Source organism: Rhinichthys klamathensis, unplaced genomic scaffold (assembly GCF_029890125.1).
Source record: "Rhinichthys klamathensis goyatoka isolate OS25496 unplaced genomic scaffold, OSU_Roscu_1.1 h1tg000347l_1, whole genome shotgun sequence".
Taxonomy (NCBI): Eukaryota; Metazoa; Chordata; class Actinopteri; order Cypriniformes; family Leuciscidae; genus Rhinichthys; species Rhinichthys klamathensis.
Window position 1 is genome coordinate 291,311 of NW_026606859.1, and position 20,786 is coordinate 312,096.

Consider the following 20,786-nt stretch of genomic DNA (forward strand, 5'->3'; position numbering starts at 1 on the left):
GTAATTGTAAATAGAAGTTAATTAGTTACTACATGAATGTTAAATTACAAATAGTTACTATTCTAACAGTACATTATTTGGATCAACATCAATTAGTTGAGGTATATTGCCAAAAAGACTAGTAAAAGCTAACCTAAAGAATTTACATAATGTATACAATTATTTATTCTCAAATAAGCAACAAAATATCATTACACATCAAACAATACACTATCATTATACACAAAGCTGCACTCCAGGTTTATTGCTGCTCCTGATGCTTTGAATATTTTCCCAAAACAATCAGAGTAAAGCTTAATTAAGTTCAAGAGGCTTCATTTCTCCATCCCTAAAAGGCATTATACAAGTAAATTTACCTTTCAATTATTTCCAGCAGACTTTCAGATCCATTTCTTGCCTCCACTAAACCAAGCTTCCCAATTCTAAAATGATTAACTCAGCAATTTGATGAATGTATTACTAATTCCTGCAATCACCCTAATTGAATCGTTTGTTAATTGCATACCAAGCATTGTCAATTTCTGTTCTAGTAGGCCTAATCTACTATAAATCACACCACTTGCAAACCTCTTTTTTCATGCAACAGCAAAAATGAACAAATATTTAAATGGACCAGAGACCAGTGAATCTGACAACTGCATTTATGTTTACATTCATGCAGTTTCCAGAGTGCAACTGTCTAGAACAAACTCAAAGTTTTTTAATGCAACTTTGCAAACAGGTCGCAGTGAATATCACCAAGCTGTCATCTTTGCGCACGAAAAACATCAAACTTGGACAACATTAGCATTAAATCGGACAGCGGTTAAACTGTCAAACATAACAAAAAAGCCAAGTAAGTGGTAGTCTAGCTATTTAATCCTGTTTTCTATCTGATAAACTTTCAGTAATCGTATTCCTTTCAAATTCATTGTACAAACAAGCCCATATCAATTCTCACTTTTTTCATTCTTTAGGCCTCAATAATTCTGAATATTTCATTCAGTGTGATCGGAGTACTGCTGTGGAAGTCGCAACATCTACATTTCCCCACAAACCACCAAAAGAGATAGAAAAACTCACTGTAGAAGAAGCAAAAACTCTGGGATCACGACAATTGGTAAGCTGTTTTTTTTTCAACCTTCTCACTGTGTAAATAGCCTACAGGGTTGTTTACTTGTTGTAGTAATGCTCTGGAGAGTAGTACAATCACATATATTAGCCCTCTGTAGATTGTGCAAAATCGTTTTTATGGGGAGAAAAACATTTTAAAGTAGCCTGACGTTCAAAAAAATGCTAAAATGTGAAAGATTTTTCAGATGCACAGGCAAAGATTACTCTGCTTCTCAGTTATCTTTGCTAGATGCTTTACAAACATGATTAATGCGTTTCAAATTGGTTAATGTGTGGAAAAGTTTGGCTATTTCCTCTTCTTATGACCACAACAGCAGTTGTACACATTTCCCTTGTAATCATGTTTATTGATGTATATTTTTGATTGTACATGTACGATTTTCTTTAAATTTTCAGATCACTAAAATATCTGCAACAGTATGCAAGCTAAACAACGCAACTACTGTAAAGGCCTGGGGTACAGACTGTGAGATCCAAGAATGTTCCTTGCAAGATCCATCTGGAGAAATTCAACTTACTCTTTGGGAAAACCAAGTTTCAAAACTGCAACTAGGTAACTCCTACACCTTTACCAATCTTAAAACTAGACTGTACAACAGCCTTAAGAGCCTCACAACAACCCTGAAAACAACCATGGAACCTATTGCACAGGACCAAGTTTTCCCACCTGGTCAAGGCCCTAAAATCAGTAAAGAACCCTCTCTACCTAATACAGTGGTGAAACAAAAGCCAATAGGGGTGCAAATAAACATTAAAAAACAATGTCCAAAATGCCACAAATCACAAGAACAATTCAACATCAAACAGCAATTTCACCGTTGCCCGACTTGCAAAATTCTACGGAACACAAAAAGCTATATAACAAAATGCAATGGAATAATTGAGATAAATCAAGACAGTCAAATAACTTCTCTTACGGTTTCGAACTCAACTTTGTCAAAATTCATAGCACCAGAACTTGAACTGTCAACTTGTGATTCACAAGATATAGAAGAACTCTTTCTATCCTCCGATGAACTGACTTTAACATATAATAACTGTTTGGAAGTCACCAATATTGAAAACGCTTCATCCGCTCATCCCAGTGATGAGGATTTATTTGAAGTGAATATCGATGAAATCAACCCTGTCCTCTGTGTCACAGAGACACAAAGCACTCCAGAACCCAAGTCTCCAGTTAAAAGACCATCTGAGCCAACAACGCCTCCTATTACACCAGCTAAAAAACCTTTGACTAAGAAGAGTGCTGTAAAAATAATACAAAAATGACTTTGTATTGAAATGCACAACTAAGATGGTTGTGTGTGTGTGTGTGTATATATATTGAAATGATGGTATTGGTGTTTTTTTTTTTTTTTTTTTTTTTTATGAATGGCAAATATTGATTTAAGTCATGTTTTCTATTGAAATTAGGTTAATTTTGTCCATTATGTTCTGAAATGCTACTGATTGATTTTTATTTCATTTTTATGGCAAAGCTTTGTTAAATGTTGTTTAATGTATTTTTTTTTTTTATTAAAACAAATGTGTGTCAATTCTTGGAATATGTGACCTTTATTGCATGGGCTTATCTTGCATTTGGAAAGTTGCGTGCATTCTTCTAGCCATTCTTAACTAGGCACTAAGTTTAGTTTCACAAACCATACTGGGAAAAGCAAGTAGTGTAACCATAAGTGTCATTGTGAATAACTAAAGAAACGGTTGGTATTCTGTTCTGTAAAGATTTAAATATGCAACAATGGTGCTTTAAAATCACTTCAAAGGCCCCCTCTAATTTGCTTACTTTATCCAATGTGCTAAATGGTATTTAAACTAAAAATAATCGTTATTTTTAATTCACATTTTTATCACCTCTCACAATATTGTTTCTAGGCAGCATAAAAAAAAAAAACTTAATTGTACAAGACATTATCAAAGATGACTGTCAAAGTAATGTACTTGTAGCAAAAATATAGGTTACAGTTGCATATGGCAGTTAACCCATGTAATTCCAATTTCTTTTCCCTGAGATAACATGTATGAATACATAAGGATATTAAACAATCTTTAACAATTACGTCAAAAATATATATCAAAATCCATACAAAAAACTTGATTATTCGTCAGGTCACAATTGTGACCATTAGTAGAACAAAGGGAGGCTAGGTATATGGTGTTAATGGATTTATAAACTGACAAACTTCTACAGTTTAAAGACCAGGTTCAATAATTGTTTTAAGCTTTAGTTAATAGTGTTGTATTACATCAAAGACACACCATGCAAAATTTCCATTTGTCAAACAGTGACCCCTAGAGTCGCTGTGGAGTACTTGTATTTTTTCTGAATATTAACTTAATGACCTAATATCTAATATGCCCATGACAATTTAGAAACTGAAAATAGAACATAAAAATATATGTATTAGATCTAATATAACAAAATTACAAGATTATAAAATGCATTGCGTGAATTCTTGTTTAAAGAGAAGTGTTTAATCTACAATTAAACTAGGAATGTTTGACAGAATAGTGAATATTATCAGGAAACCTGCTCCAGACTTTAGGACCCACATGCAAAAACAAAACATTCTCTCCTTTAGTGCAGTTCAATATCCTAAGTAGTACCAAAAGTCCAGAATTGTAAGATTCTTACAAGAACCTGTTAATCTTAATGTTGTAAAATAATATTTTATCGATCTATATACTGCATCTTGGACTAACTTTATTTGTTAAAGGTGCAGGACAACCACCTAACAGTGAATCACAATAATATCAACTAAACTCATTAAACGTAACATGCTGTCCATTTAAATACTAAATCTTCATTTTGAGTTATTTCTCATTTGAACTATGGAACTTCTACATCTATGGAAACACATGACTTCCCAGGGGCTCAATCTCATTTCTTTTGTGAGGTAAGAAGTTAATAAGTAAGAATACTTTGGTTATTAAAGTTTCTTTTAAAGTTTGGAAAGCAAAGTATTTTTAAGTACTTTTTGAACCCATGGAACCATTGAAGGCTTGGCCCCGTAAGGCTGCTTGCAGCTTTAATTATTAGGGGCCAAGCACCGAAGGTGCAGAGGCACCTATTGTATCTGTTGGTTTTCTTATTATTATTATTCCGTGAATGGGAGTCTATGGCAGCCCTATGAAACGTAAGTAGGAAAATGATGAAATTTGGCACACTTGTAGTGATGCTAATGAATAGTAATTGGACCAATTTTTGACCCTCTAGGACCAACTCTATAGCGCCACCACCAGTTCAAAAATTCAACATTGAAATGGTTATAACTTTTGAACCCTTTGATCTAGAGACATGAAACTTAGTACACCTGATTCCACTCATCATGCTGATCACAACCAATACCTTACATTAAGACCCCGCCCATTACAGTAGTGGCCATTTTGAAATGTACAGTATTCAGTTATTTCGCTACTCCTCCTTCAAATTTTGTCCAATTTTCTCCAAACATGCACTCAAATGATCTTCAGACTGAGCCGCATAAAAGTACTGTTCCCGATTTTTTTGTTATACTGGAAAAAAAAAGTTATAATGTCGCAAACTTAACGAGGTCCACCCAAAATTGGCTAAGAGGCTGTATCTCGGCCAAAGTTTGATCAATCGAAACGAAAATTGGTACACTTCATCGGAAGCATGTTCTGAGGTCCCATGCCAAAGTTGGGAATAGCGCCACCTACGGGTCATGAGATATGACAAATTGCTATTTTGGCCAATAACTTTTGAACAGTTTGTCAGAAATTCATAATTGTGGTATCTATGGATTCCTTGCGTCATGCCGAATCCGTGGATATCGATTTTGCCATGATGGGATGTACCACGTGTCCGCCATTTTGAATTTTGTCATAAATTGCAATATCTTTTAAACTATTTGACATATCAGCACACAATTTGGTAGGGATGACCGACACCATGTCCTAAAGCGACATGAGAAGTTTGATCACAGCGCCACCTAGTGTTCCAGATATATCATTGTTTTTTGAAAAAACGCTTATAACATTTGAAAATATTGTTCAAATTTTGAGTTCTTTATGACATTATGTTCCTTGGTTTATGCCGATTTAGACGATATCTCATTTGTCATTTTCCAACAATGTGACTGGCCGCCATATTGGAGCGAATGTAAAACAGTTTTTTCGCTACTCCTCCTTCAAAATTTGTCCAAAATTGTCCAAAATTTGCTCAAATGATCTTCGGACCGAGCCGCACAGAAGTACTGTTCCCGATTTTTTTGCTATACTGTAATAAAAAAAGTTATGATGTCGCAAATTTAACAAGGTCGACCCAACATTGGTTCAGAGGCTGTAACTTGTGAACAGTTTGTCAAAAAATCATAAAATTGGTGTCTATCGATTCCTTGCATCATGTCAAATCCGACGATATCTATTTTGCCAGGATTGGATGTACCACGTTATAAGCTAAATTAGCATTAAGCTAGCTTAGCATGCTTATCTGGTTAACATGTCATGGAACTTTTTGTGAACTCATTCTCACACTGAAACCTCTACTCAGCAGGCTGGTGAACGTGCATGAGTGATTAGCTCAACGTGTTACACCACGGATCCCGATGTTCAGCGTCGTGGGTTCGCCACTCAGTGTGACATGTGCCCAGACCGCATGAGGTACTGTGGCAGGAAAAGATGCAGAAGTTGCATCTGTTCCAGGCATTGTGCATAAGAATGATCTCATCTGAAGCTGCCACACACAACATGCAGTGCTTTTACGTCCAATTCATTGTTGTTCTTCTTCCATAAGGGTAGTCAATGGCAGCCCTATGAACCACAAGTTAGAAAATTGGCACACTTGTAGTGATGGTAATGAGTAGTAATCTGACCAATTTTGGATGATTTAATCTAAACTTTTTAAATACAAAATGTTCTCCATTTACTTCAAAATTCTTAATTTTGACTTGATTCTCTCTTGAAAATATTGAATTTCGGCAGCTGTGTGGATGCATGTCTGGCAAGTGGCTCAACGAGATGAGTGACAGGCATCTAACCCATAGATAGTGGGTTCGAGTCCCGTGTGGGACAACTTTAAAATTGTGTATTATGAAATTAATTGATTATGAAACACTTGTAGTGAGTAGTCCAACGTGTGATCAGATGATCTTTGGACCGAGCTGCACAGAAATGATGAACAGGTTTTTGATAGTAGCCCCCATACCAAAGATCTTCCTCTCTGCAGTTGATCTAGCCTGTGTTTGTTGCCTTATCTTAGTTAGCTTAGCATACTAATTGGTTAGCATGCTAGCCAGATGCCATTCTTTCTAATGTGGCTCTTCAGTTATCAGGCTAAACCATAAGGCTTTAAGTGGTGGACAAGTTGCTTCTGTTCCAGGTGAAGGAGCTAGTAGAATAGAACACACAGATAATTTATTTAAAAATTCTTCATTTTGAGTTGCTTCTCACTTGAACTATGGATCTTCTGCATCTTGGCCAAAACACAACTTCCAAGTGGTGCAATGAGATGAGTGACAGATATCTGACCCAGAGATAGTGGGTTCAAGCCCCATGTGGGACAACTTTAATTTAAAAAAAAAATGTGTTAAGTTGTCATTTCAATTCCTTTATTATCCAGATAAGCATTGTTGTAATCTTTCTTTTGGGATTAGAAATGTGTTTTTGTTCATTCTATGTTGATTCTTACCTGAAGTCTTAAATATCCAGAAAGGTTTGTGAACAAATGAGCAGTCATTGACTTTCAACTATTCTAATTGCATTGTAAGCAGTTACATAAATTGGTTATTTTCTTCCTATGTATAGTCGTATCCTCTTTTTTTTTTTTGCCTCCATGTGTTAATTCTCAACTTCATATATGTGTTTGTGCATTGTGTGTAAAGTAGTGAACTGGAGAGCAGAAGGGTATGATAAGATGTTTGTGGTGGTCTAGGTAAACCTCTATTTTTTTAAATTGTGCTGCCTTTTTTACATTTCAAGTTAAATACATAAAGCTTCAAACAGAACACAAATGCCTATTCAATTGATCAACCACTGGCAACATTTTATTGCAAAGTATATAGTAAAGAATACTTTCAATTCCATACAAGAAATGGTTTGACCAACTCCACAATATTAACTGATCTGACATTAAACATTTGAATGTGTACATATGCATATCTTTTAATTATTTTAAGTCCCATAAACATTAGACTTACTTAGTGACTTGAATATCAGTTTTTCCTTCTCGTCATGTGGACAATAAATAAAAGTAATTTTATCATAATAGTAAACCATAAAATCACATTAAAATACATGAACATTTTTGTATTATCTAACATTAAGAATTGTTTTAAAAAATAAATTGTAATTGTAAATAGAAGTTAATTAGTTACTACATGAATGTTAAATTACAAATAGTTACTATTCTAACAGTACATTATTTGGATCAACATCAATTAGTTGAGGTATATTGCCAAAAAGACTAGTAAAAGCTAACCTAAAGAATTTACATAATGTATACAATTATTTATTCTCAAATAAGCAACAAAATATCATTACACATCAAACAATACACTATCATTATACACAAAGCTGCACTCCAGGTTTATTGCTGCTCCTGATGCTTTGAATATTTTCCCAAAACAATCAGAGTAAAGTTTAATTAAGTTCAAGAGGCTTCATTTCTCCATCCCTAAAAGGCATTATACAAGTAAATTTACCTTTCAATTATTTCCAGCAGACTTTCAGATCCATTTCTTGCCTCCACTAAACCAAGCTTCCCAATTCTAAAATGATTAACTCAGCAATTTGATGAATGTATTACTAATTCCTGCAATCACCCTAATTGAATCGTTTGTTAATTGCATACCAAGCATTGTCAATTTCTGTTCTAGTAGGCCTAATCTACTATAAATCACACCACTTGCAAACCTCTTTTTTCATGCAACAGCAAAAATGAACAAATATTTAAATGGACCAGAGACCAGTGAATCTGACAACTGCATTTATGTTTACATTCATGCAGTTTCCAGAGTGCAACTGTCTAGAACAAACTCAAAGTTTTTTAATGCAACTTTGCAAACAGGTCGCAGTGAATATCACCAAGCTGTCATCTTTGCGCACGAAAAACATCAAACTTGGACAACATTAGCATTAAATCGGACAGCGGTTAAACTGTCAAACATAACAAAAAAGCCAAGTAAGTGGTAGTCTAGCTATTTAATCCTGTTTTCTATCTGATAAACTTTCAGTAATCGTATTCCTTTCAAATTCATTGTACAAACAAGCCCATATCAATTCTCACTTTTTTCATTCTTTAGGCCTCAATAATTCTGAATATTTCATTCAGTGTGATCGGAGTACTGCTGTGGAAGTCGCAACATCTACATTTCCCCACAAACCACCAAAAGAGATAGAAAAACTCACTGTAGAAGAAGCAAAAACTCTGGGATCACGACAATTGGTAAGCTGTTTTTTTTTCAACCTTCTCACTGTGTAAATAGCCTACAGGGTTGTTTACTTGTTGTAGTAATGCTCTGGAGAGTAGTACAATCACATATATTAGCCCTCTGTAGATTGTGCAAAATCGTTTTTATGGGGAGAAAAACATTTTAAAGTAGCCTGACGTTCAAAAAAATGCTAAAATGTGAAAGATTTTTCAGATGCACAGGCAAAGATTACTCTGCTTCTCAGTTATCTTTGCTAGATGCTTTACAAACATGATTAATGCGTTTCAAATTGGTTAATGTGTGGAAAAGTTTGGCTATTTCCTCTTCTTATGACCACAACAGCAGTTGTATACATTTCCCTTGTAATCATGTTTATTGATGTATATTTTTGATTGTACATGTACGATTTTCTTTAAATTTTCAGATCACTAAAATATCTGCAACAGTATGCAAGCTAAACAACGCAACTACTGTAAAGGCCTGGGGTACAGACTGTGAGATCCAAGAATGTTCCTTGCAAGATCCATCTGGAGAAATTCAACTTACTCTTTGGGAAAACCAAGTTTCAAAACTGCAACTAGGTAACTCCTACACCTTTACCAATCTTAAAACTAGACTGTACAACAGCCTTAAGAGCCTCACAACAACCCTGAAAACAACCATGGAACCTATTGCACAGGACCAAGTTTTCCCACCTGGTCAAGGCCCTAAAATCAGTAAAGAACCCTCTCTACCTAATACAGTGGTGAAACAAAAGCCAATAGGGGTGCAAATAAACATTAAAAAACAATGTCCAAAATGCCACAAATCACAAGAACAATTCAACATCAAACAGCAATTTCACCGTTGCCCGACTTGCAAAATTCTACGGAACACAAAAAGCTATATAACAAAATGCAATGGAATAATTGAGATAAATCAAGACAGTCAAATAACTTCTCTTACGGTTTCGAACTCAACTTTGTCAAAATTCATAGCACCAGAACTTGAACTGTCAACTTGTGATTCACAAGATATAGAAGAACTCTTTCTATCCTCCGATGAACTGACTTTAACATATAATAACTGTTTGGAAGTCACCAATATTGAAAACGCTTCATCCGCTCATCCCAGTGATGAGGATTTATTTGAAGTGAATATCGATGAAATCAACCCTGTCCTCTGTGTCACAGAGACACAAAGCACTCCAGAACCCAAGTCTCCAGTTAAAAGACCATCTGAGCCAACAACGCCTCCTATTACACCAGCTAAAAAACCTTTGACTAAGAAGAGTGCTGTAAAAATAATACAAAAATGACTTTGTATTGAAATGCACAACTAAGATGGTTGTGTGTGTGTGTGTATATATATTGAAATGATGGTATTGGTGTTTTTTTTTTGTGTTTTTTTTTTAATGAATGGCAAATATTGATTTAAGTCATGTTTTCTATTGAAATTAGGTTAATTTTGTCCATTATGTTCTGAAATGCTACTGATTGATTTTTATTTCATTTTTATGGCAAAGCTTTGTTAAATGTTGTTTAATGTGTTTTTTTTTTATTAAAACAAATGTGTGTCAATTCTTGGAATATGTGACCTTTATTGCATGGGCTTATCTTGCATTTGGAAAGTTGCGTGCATTCTTCTAGCCATTCTTAACTAGGCACTAAGTTTAGTTTCACAAACCATACTGGGAAAAGCAAGTAGTGTAACCATAAGTGTCATTGTGAATAACTAAAGAAACGGTTGGTATTCTGTTCTGTAAAGATTTAAATATGCAACAATGGTGCTTTAAAATCACTTCAAAGGCCCCCTCTAATTTGCTTACTTTATCCAATGTGCTAAATGGTATTTAAACTAAAAATAATCGTTATTTTTAATTCACATTTTTATCACCTCTCACAATATTGTTTCTAGGCAGCATAAAAAAAAAAACTTAATTGTACAAGACATTATCAAAGATGACTGTCAAAGTAATGTACTTGTAGCAAAAATATAGGTTACAGTTGCATATGGCAGTTAACCCATGTAATTCCAATTTCTTTTCCCTGAGATAACATGTATGAATACATAAGGATATTAAACAATCTTTAACAATTACGTCAAAAATATATATCAAAATCCATACAAAAAACTTGATTATTCGTCAGGTCACAATTGTGACCATTAGTAGAACAAAGGGAGGCTAGGTATATGGTGTTAATGGATTTATAAACTGACAAACTTCTACAGTTTAAAGACCAGGTTCAATAATTGTTTTAAGCTTTAGTTAATAGTGTTGTATTACATCAAAGACACACCATGCAAAATTTCCATTTGTCAAACAGTGACCCCTAGAGTTGCTGTGGAGTACTTGTATTTTTTCTGAATATTAACTTAATGAACTAATATCTAATATGCCCATGACAATTTAGAAACTGAAAATAGAACATAAAAATATGTATTAGATCTAATATAACAAAATTACAAGATTATAAAATGCATTGCGTGAATTCTTGTTTAAAGAGAAGTGTTTAATCTACAATTAAACTAGGAATGTTTGACAGAATAGTGAATATTATCAGGAAACCTGCTCCAGACTTTAGGACCCACATGCAAAAACAAAACATTCTCTCCTTTAGTGCAGTTCAATATCCTAAGTAGTACCAAAAGTCCAGAATTGTAAGATTCTTACAAGAACCTGTTAATCTTAATGTTGTAAAATAATATTTTATTGATCTATATACTGCATCTTGGACTAACTTTATTTGTTAAAGGTGCAGGACAACCACCTAACAGTGAATCACAATAATATCAACTAAACTCATTAAACGTAACATGCTGTCCATTTAAATACTAAATCTTCATTTTGAGTTATTTCTCATTTGAACTATGGAACTTCTACATCTATGGAAACACATGACTTCCCAGGGGCTCAATGAGTGACAGGCATATGACCCAGAGATTGTGGGTTCAAGTCCTTTGTCTTACAACTTTATAAAGTTGTGTCATTTCAATTTCTTTATCATCCTGAAAAGCATTGTACTATTCTTTCTTCCTATTAAATACAACGTGTGTTTCATTTATATGCAAAGTCTTTATTTTGAGTCCATTCTCTTTTTTACTACTGAACCTCGGCAGCTGGATGATCTCATTTCTTTTGTGAGGTAAGAAGTTAATAAGTAAGAATACTTTGGTTATTAAAGTTTCTTTTAAAGTTTTGAAAGCAAAGTATTTTTAAGTACTTTTTGAACCCATGGAACCATTGAAGGCTTGGCCCCGTAAGGCTGCTTGCAGCTTTAATTATTAGGGGCCAAGCACCGAAGGTGCAGAGGCACCTATTGTATCTGTTAGTTTTTAGGGGCCAAGCACCGAAGGTGCAGAGGCACCTATTGTATCTGTCAGTTTTCTTATTATTATTATTCCGTGAATGGGAGTCTATGGCAGCCCTATGAACAGTAAGTAGGAAAATGATGAAATTTGGCACACTTGTAGTGATGCTAATGAATAGTAATTGGACCAATTTTTGACCCTCTAGGACCAACTCTATAGCGCCACCACCAGTTCATAAATTCAACATTGAAATGGTTATAACTTTTAAACCCTTTGATCTAGAGACATCAAACTTGGTACACCTGATTCCACTCATCATGCTGATCACAACCAATACCTTACATTAAGACCCCGCCCATTACAGTAGTGGCCATTTTGAAATGTACAGTATTCCGTTTTTTCGCTACTCCTCCATCAAATTTTGTCCAATTTTCTCCAAACATGGGCTCAAATGATCGTCAGACTGAGCCGCATAAAAGTACTGTTCCCGATTTTTTTTACTCATCTTTGTTCAAAAGTTATGGTGTCGCAAACTTAACAAGGTCCACCCAAAATTGGCTAAGAGGCTGTATCTCGGCCAAAGTTTGATCAATTGAAATGAAAATTGGTACACTTCATCGGAAGCATGTTCTGAGGTCCAATGCCTAGGTTGGGAATAGCGCCACCTACGGGTCATGAGATATGACAAATTGCTATTTTGGCCAATAACTTTTGAACAGTTTGTCAGAAATTCATAATTGTGGTATCTATGGATTCCTTGCATCATGCCGAATCCGTGGATATCGATTTTGCCATGATGGGATGTACCACGTGTCCGCCATTTTGTATTTTGTCATAAATTGCAATATCTTTTAAACTATTTGACATATCAGCACACAATTTGGTAGGGATGACCGACACCATGTCCTAAAGCGACATGAGAAGTTTGATCACAGCGCCACCTAGTGTTCCAGATATATCATTGTTTTTTGAAAAAACGCTTATAACATTTGAAAATATTGTTCAAATTTTGAGTTCTTTATGACATTATGTTCCTTGGTTTATGCCGATTTAGACGATATCTCATTTGTCATTTTCCAACAATGTGACTGGCCGCCATATTGGAGCGAATGTAAAACAGTTTTTTCGCTACTCCTCCTTCAAAATTTGTCCAAAATTGTCCAAAATTTGCTCAAATGATCTTCGGACCGAGCCGCACAGAAGTACTGTTCCCGATTTTTTTGCTATACTGTAATAAAAAAAGTTATGATGTCGCAAATTTAACAAGGTCGACCCAACATTGGTTCAGAGGCTGTAACTTGTGAACAGTTTGTCAAAAAATCATAAAATTGGTGTCTATCGATTCCTTGCATCATGTCAAATCCGACGATATCTATTTTGCCAGGATTGGATGTACCACGTTATAAGCTAAATTAGCATTAAGCTAGCTTAGCATGCTTATCTGGTTAACATGTCATGGAACTTTTTGTGAACTCATTCTCACACTGAAACCTCTACTCAGCAGGCTGGTGAACGTGCATGAGTGATTAGCTCAACGTGTTACACCACGGATCCCGATGTTCAGCGTCGTGGGTTCGCCACTCAGTGTGACATGTGCCCAGACCGCATGAGGTACTGTGGCAGGAAAAGATGCAGAAGTTGCATCTGTTCCAGGCATTGTGCATAAGAATGATCTCATCTGAAGCTGCCACACACAACATGCAGTGCTTTTACGTCCAATTCATTGTTGTTCTTCTTCCAGAAGGGTAGTCAATGGCAGCCCTATGAACCACAAGTTAGAAAATTGGCACACTTGTAGTGATGGTAATGAGTAGTAATCTGACCAATTTTGGATGATTTAATCTAAACTTTTTAAATACAAAATGTTCTCCATTTACTTCAAAATTCTTAATTTTGACTTGATTCTCTCTTGAAAATATTGAATTTCGGCAGCTGTGTAGATGCATGTCTGGCAAGTGGCTCAACGAGATGAGTGACAGGCATCTAACCCATAGATAGTGGGTTCGAGTCCCGTGTGGGACAACTTTAAAATTGTGTATTATGAAATTAATTGATTATGAAACACTTGTAGTGAGTAGTCCAACGTGTGATCAGATGATCTTTGGACCGAGCTGCACAGAAATGATGAACAGGTTTTTGATAGTAGCCCCCATACCAAAGATCTTCCTCTCTGCAGTTGACCTAGCCTGTGTTTGTTGCCTTATCTTAGTTAGCTTAGCATACTAATTGGTTAGCATGCTAGCCAGATGCCATTCTTTCTAATGTGGCTCTTCAGTTATCAGGCTAAACCATAAGGCTTTAAGTGGTGGACAAGTTGCTTCTGTTCCAGGTGAAGGAGCTAGTAGAATAGAACACACAGATAATTTATTTAAAAATTCTTCATTTTGAGTTGCTTCTCACTTGAACTATGGATCTTCTGCATCTTGGCCAAAACACAACTTCCAAGTGGTGCAATGAGATGAGTGACAGATATCTGACCCAGAGATAGTGGGTTCAAGCCCCATGTGGGACAACTTTAATTTAAAAAAAAAATGTGTTAAGTTGTCATTTCAATTCCTTTATTATCCAGATAAGCATTGTTGTAATCTTTCTTTTGGGATTAGAAATGTGTTTTTGTTCATTCTATGTTGATTCTTACCTGAAGTCTTAAATATCCAGAAAGGTTTGTGAACAAATGAGCAGTCATTGACTTTCAACTATTCTAATTGCATTGTAAGCAGTTACATAAATTGGTTGTTTTCTTCCTATGTATAGTCGTATCCTCTTTTTTTTTTTTGCCTCCATGTGTTAATTCTCAACTTCATATATGTGTTTGTGCATTGTGTGTAAAGTAGTGAACTGGAGAGCAGAAGGGTATGATAAGATGTTTGTGGTGGTCTAGGTAAACCTCTATTTTTTTTAATTGTGCTGCCTTTTTTACATTTCAAGTTAAATACATAAAGCTTCAAACAGAACACAAATGCCTATTCAATTGATCAACCACTGGCAACATTTTATTGCAAAGTATATAGTAAAGAATACTTTCAATTCCATACAAGAAATGGTTTGACCAACTCCACAATATTAACTGATCTGACATTAAACATTTGAATGTGTACATATGCATATCTTTTAATTATTTTAAGTCCCATAAACATTAGACTTACTTAGTGACTTGAATATCAGTTTTTCCTTCTCGTCATGTGGACAATAAATAAAAGTAATTTTATCATAATAGTAAACCATAAAATCACATTAAAATACATGAACATTTTTGTATTATCTAACATTAAGAATTGTTTTAAAAAATAAATTGTAATTGTAAATAGAAGTTAATTAGTTACTACATGAATGTTAAATTACAAATAGTTACTATTCTAACAGTACATTATTTGGATCAACATCAATTAGTTGAGGTATATTGCCAAAAAGACTAGTAAAAGCTAACCTAAAGAATTTACATAATGTATACAATTATTTATTCTCAAATAAGCAACAAAATATCATTACACATCAAACAATACACTATCATTATACACAAAGCTGCACTCCAGGTTTATTGCTGCTCCTGATGCTTTGAATATTTTCCCAAAACAATCAGAGTAAAGCTTAATTAAGTTCAAGAGGCTTCATTTCTCCATCCCTAAAAGGCATTATACAAGTAAATTTACCTTTCAATTATTTCCAGCAGACTTTCAGATCCATTTCTTGCCTCCACTAAACCAAGCTTCCCAATTCTAAAATGATTAACTCAGCAATTTGATGAATGTATTACTAATTCCTGCAATCACCCTAATTGAATCGTTTGTTAATTGCATACCAAGCATTGTCAATTTCTGTTCTAGTAGGCCTAATCTACTATAAATCACACCACTTGCAAACCTCTTTTTTCATGCAACAGCAAAAATGAACAAATATTTAAATGGACCAGAGACCAGTGAATCTGACAACTGCATTTATGTTTACATTCATGCAGTTTCCAGAGTGCAACTGTCTAGAACAAACTCAAAGTTTTTTAATGCAACTTTGCAAACAGGTCGCAGTGAATATCACCAAGCTGTCATCTTTGCGCACGAAAAACATCAAACTTGGACAACATTAGCATTAAATCGGACAGCGGTTAAACTGTCAAACATAACAAAAAAGCCAAGTAAGTGGTAGTCTAGCTATTTAATCCTGTTTTCTATCTGATAAACTTTCAGTAATCGTATTCCTTTCAAATTCATTGTACAAACAAGCCCATATCAATTCTCACTTTTTTCATTCTTTAGGCCTCAATAATTCTGAATATTTCATTCAGTGTGATCGGAGTACTGCTGTGGAAGTCGCAACATCTACATTTCCCCACAAACCACCAAAAGAGATAGAAAAACTCACTGTAGAAGAAGCAAAAACTCTGGGATCACGACAATTGGTAAGCTGTTTTTTTTTCAACCTTCTCACTGTGTAAATAGCCTACAGGGTTGTTTACTTGTTGTAGTAATGCTCTGGAGAGTAGTACAATCACATATATTAGCCCTCTGTAGATTGTGCAAAATCGTTTTTATGGGGAGAAAAACATTTTAAAGTAGCCTGACGTTCAAAAAAATGCTAAAATGTGAAAGATTTTTCAGATGCACAGGCAAAGATTACTCTGCTTCTCAGTTATCTTTGCTAGATGCTTTACAAACATGATTAATGCGTTTCAAATTGGTTAATGTGTGGAAAAGTTTGGCTATTTCCTCTTCTTATGACCACAACAGCAGTTGTATACATTTCCCTTGTAATCATGTTTATTGATGTATATTTTTGATTGTACATGTACGATTTTCTTTAAATTTTCAGATCACTAAAATATCTGCAACAGTATGCAAGCTAAACAACGCAACTACTGTAAAGGCCTGGGGTACAGACTGTGAGATCCAAGAATGTTCCTTGCAAGATCCATCTGGACAAATTCAACTTACTCTTTGGGAAAACCAAGTTTCAAAACTGCAACTAGGTAACTCCTACACCTTTACCAATCTTAAAACTAGACTGTACAACAGCCTTAAGAGCCTCACAACAACCCTGAAAACAACCATGGAACCTATTGCACAGGACCAAGTTTTCCCACCTGGTCAAGGCCCTAAAATCAGTAAAGAACCCTCTCTACCTAATACAGTGGTGAAACAAAAGCCAATAGGGGTGCAAATAAACATTAAAAAACAATGTCCAAAATGCCACAAATCACAAGAACAATTCAACATCAAACAGCAATTTCACCGTTGCCCGACTTGCAAAATTCTACGGAACACAAAAAGCTATATAACAAAATGCAATGGAATAATTGAGATAAATCAAGACAGTCAAATAACTTCTCTTACGGTTTCGAACTCAACTTTGTCAAAATTCATAGCACCAGAACTTGAACTGTCAACTTGTGATTCACAAGATATAGAAGAACTCTTTCTATCCTCCGATGAACTGACTTTAACATATAATAACTGTTTGGAAGTCACCAATATTGAAAACGCTTCATCCGCTCATCCCAGTGATGAGGATTTATTTGAAGTGAATATCGATGAAATCAACCCTGTCCTCTGTGTCACAGAGACACAAAGCACTCCAGAACCCAAGTCTCCAGTTAAAAGACCATCTGAGCCAACAACGCCTCCTATTACACCAGCTAAAAAACCTTTGACTAAGAAGAGTGCTGTAAAAATAATACAAAAATGACTTTGTATTGAAATGCACAACTAAGATGGTTGTGTGTGTGTGTGTGTATATATATTGAAATGATGGTATTGGTGTTTTTTTTTTTTTTTTTTTTTTTTTTTAATGAATGGCAAATATTGATTTAAGTCATGTTTTCTATTGAAATTAGGTTAATTTTGTCCATTATGTTCTGAAATGCTACTGATTGATTTTTATTTCATTTTTATGGCAAAGCTTTGTTAAATGTTGTTTAATGTATTTTTTTTTTTATTAAAACAAATGTGTGTCAATTCTTGGAATATGTGACCTTTATTGCATGGGCTTATCTTGCATTTGGAAAGTTGCGTGCATTCTTCTAGCCATTCTTAACTAGGCACTAAGTTTAGTTTCACAAACCATACTGGGAAAAGCAAGTAGTGTAACCATAAGTGTCATTGTGAATAACTAAAGAAACGGTTGGTATTCTGTTCTGTAAAGATTTAAATATGCAACAATGGTGCTTTAAAATCACTTCAAAGGCCCCCTCTAATTTGCTTACTTTATCCAATGTGCTAAATGGTATTTAAACTAAAAATAATCGTTATTTTTAATTCACATTTTTATCACCTCTCACAATATTGTTTCTAGGCAGCATAAAAAAAAAAACTTAATTGTACAAGACATTATCAAAGATGACTGTCAAAGTAATGTACTTGTAGCAAAAATATAGGTTACAGTTGCATATGGCAGTTAACCCATGTAATTCCAATTTCTTTTCCCTGAGATAACATGTATGAATACATAAGGATATTAAACAATCTTTAACAATTACGTCAAAAATATATATCAAAATCCATACAAAAAACTTGATTATTCGTCAGGTCACAATTGTGACCATTAGTAGAACAAAGGGAGGCTAGGTATATGGTGTTAATGGATTTATAAACTGACAAACTTCTACAGTTTAAAGACCAGGTTCAATAATTGTTTTAAGCTTTAGTTAATAGTGTTGTATTACATCAAAGACACACCATGCAAAATTTCCATTTGTCAAACAGTGACCCCTAGAGTCGCTGTGGAGTACTTGTATTTTTTCTGAATATTAACTTAATGACCTAATATCTAATATGCCCATGACAATTTAGAAACTGAAAATAGAACATAAAAATATGTATTAGATCTAATATAACAAAATTACAAGATTATAAAATGCATTGCGTGAATTCTTGTTTAAAGAGAAGTGTTTAATCTACAATTAAACTAGGAATGTTTGACGGAATAGTGAATATTATCAGGAAACCTGCTCCAGACTTTAGGACCCACATGCAAAAACAAAACATTCTCTCCTTTAGTGCAGTTCAATATTCTTAGTAGTACCAAAAGTCCAGAATTGTAAGATTCTTACAAGAACCTGTTAATCTTAATGTTGTAAAATAATATTTTATCGATCTATATACTGCATCTTGGACTAACTTTATTTGTTAAAGGTGCAGGACAACCACCTAACAGTGAATCACAATAATATCAACTAAACTCATTAAACGTAACATGCTGTCCATTTAAATACTAAATCTTCATTTTGAGTTGATTCTCATTTGAACTATGGAACTTCTACATCTATGGAAACACATGACTTTCCAGGGGCTCAATGAGTGACAGGCATATGACCCAGAGATTGTGGGTTCAAGTCCTTTGTCTTACAACTTTATAAAGTTGTGTCATTTCAATTTCTTTATCATCCTGAAACGCATTGTACTATTCTTTCTTCCTATTAAATACAACGTGTGTTTCATTTATATGCAAAGTCTTTATTTTGAGTTCATTCTCTTTTTTACTACTGAACCTCGGCAGCTGGATGATCTCATTTCTTTTGTGAGGTAAGAAGTTAATGAGTAAGAATACTTTGGTTATTAAAGTTTCTTTTAAAGTTTTGAAAGCAAAGTATTTTTAAGTACTTTTTGAACCCATGGAACCATTGAAGGCTTGGCCCCGTAAGGCTGCTTGCAGCTTTAATTAGGGGCCAAGCACCGAAGGTGCAGAGGCACCTATTGTATCTGTTAGTTTTCTTATTATTATTATTCCGTGAATGGGAGTCTATGGCAGCCCTATGAACAGTAAGTAGGAAAATGATGAAATTTGGCACACTTGTAGTGATGCTAATGAATAGTAATTGGACCAATTTTTGACCCTCTAGGACCAACTCTATAGCGCCACCACCAGTTCATAAATTCAACATTGAAATGGTTATAACTTTTAAACCCTTTGATCTAGAGACATCAAACTTGGTACACCTGATTCCACTCATCATGCTGATCACAACCAATACCTTACATTAAGACCCCGCCCATTACAGTAGTGGCCATTTTGAAATGTACAGTATTCCGTTTTTTCGCTACTCCTCCATCAAATTTTGTCCAATTTTCTCCAAACATGGGCTCAAATGATCGTCAGACTGAGCCGCATAAAAGTACTGTTCCCGATTTTTTTTACTCATCTTTGTTCAAAAGTTATGGTGTCGCAAACTTAACGAGGTCCACCCAAAATTGGCTAAGAGGCTGTATCTCGGCCAAAGTTTGATCAATTGAAATGAAAATTGGTACACTTCATCGGAAGCATGTTCTGAGGTCCCAGGCCAAAGTTGGGAATGGCGCCACCTACGGGTCATGAGATATGACAAATTGCTATTTTGGCCAATAACTTTTGAACAGTTTGTCAGAAATTCATAATTGTGGTATCTATGGATTCCTTGCATCATGCCGAATCCGTGGATATCGATTTTGCCATGATGGGATGTACCACGTGTCCGCCATTTTGAATTTTGTCATAATTTGCAATATCTTTTAAACTATTTGAAATTTCCTCACCACATTTGGTATGGATCATCATTAGCATGCCCCGAAGGTACATTAGAAGTTTGATCACAGCGCCACCTAGTGTTCCAGAGATGTCATTGTTTTTTTAAAAAACGCTTATAACTTTTGCTATCATTGCTTGAAATTTGATTTCTTTATGTCAATATATTCCTTGGCTTATGCCGATTTCAACGATATCTCATATGCTATTTTCCAACAATGTGACTGGCCGCCATATTGGAGCGAATGTAAAACAGTTTTTTCGCTACTCCTCCTTCAAAATTTGTCCAAAATTGTCCAAAATTTGCTCAAATGATCTTCGGACCGAGCCGCACAGAAGTACTGTTCCCGATTTTTTTGCTATACTGGAAAAAAAAAAGTTATGATGTCGCAAATTTAACAAGGTCGACCCAACATTGGTTCAGAGGCTGTAACTTGTGAACAGTTTGTCACAAAATCATAAAATTGGTGTCTATCGATTCCTTGCATCATGTCAAATCCGACGATA

The 20,786-nt window shown here is 34.8% G+C and overlaps 1 protein-coding gene across 1 annotated transcript in view; it reads right to left on the minus strand.

The window, feature by feature from the left end:
* Positions 1 to 20,786, minus strand: part of LOC130068907 (polyunsaturated fatty acid lipoxygenase ALOX15B-like) — a 292,844-nt gene that overhangs the window by 223,049 nt on the left and 49,009 nt on the right. The gene's annotated exons all lie outside the window — the stretch shown is intronic.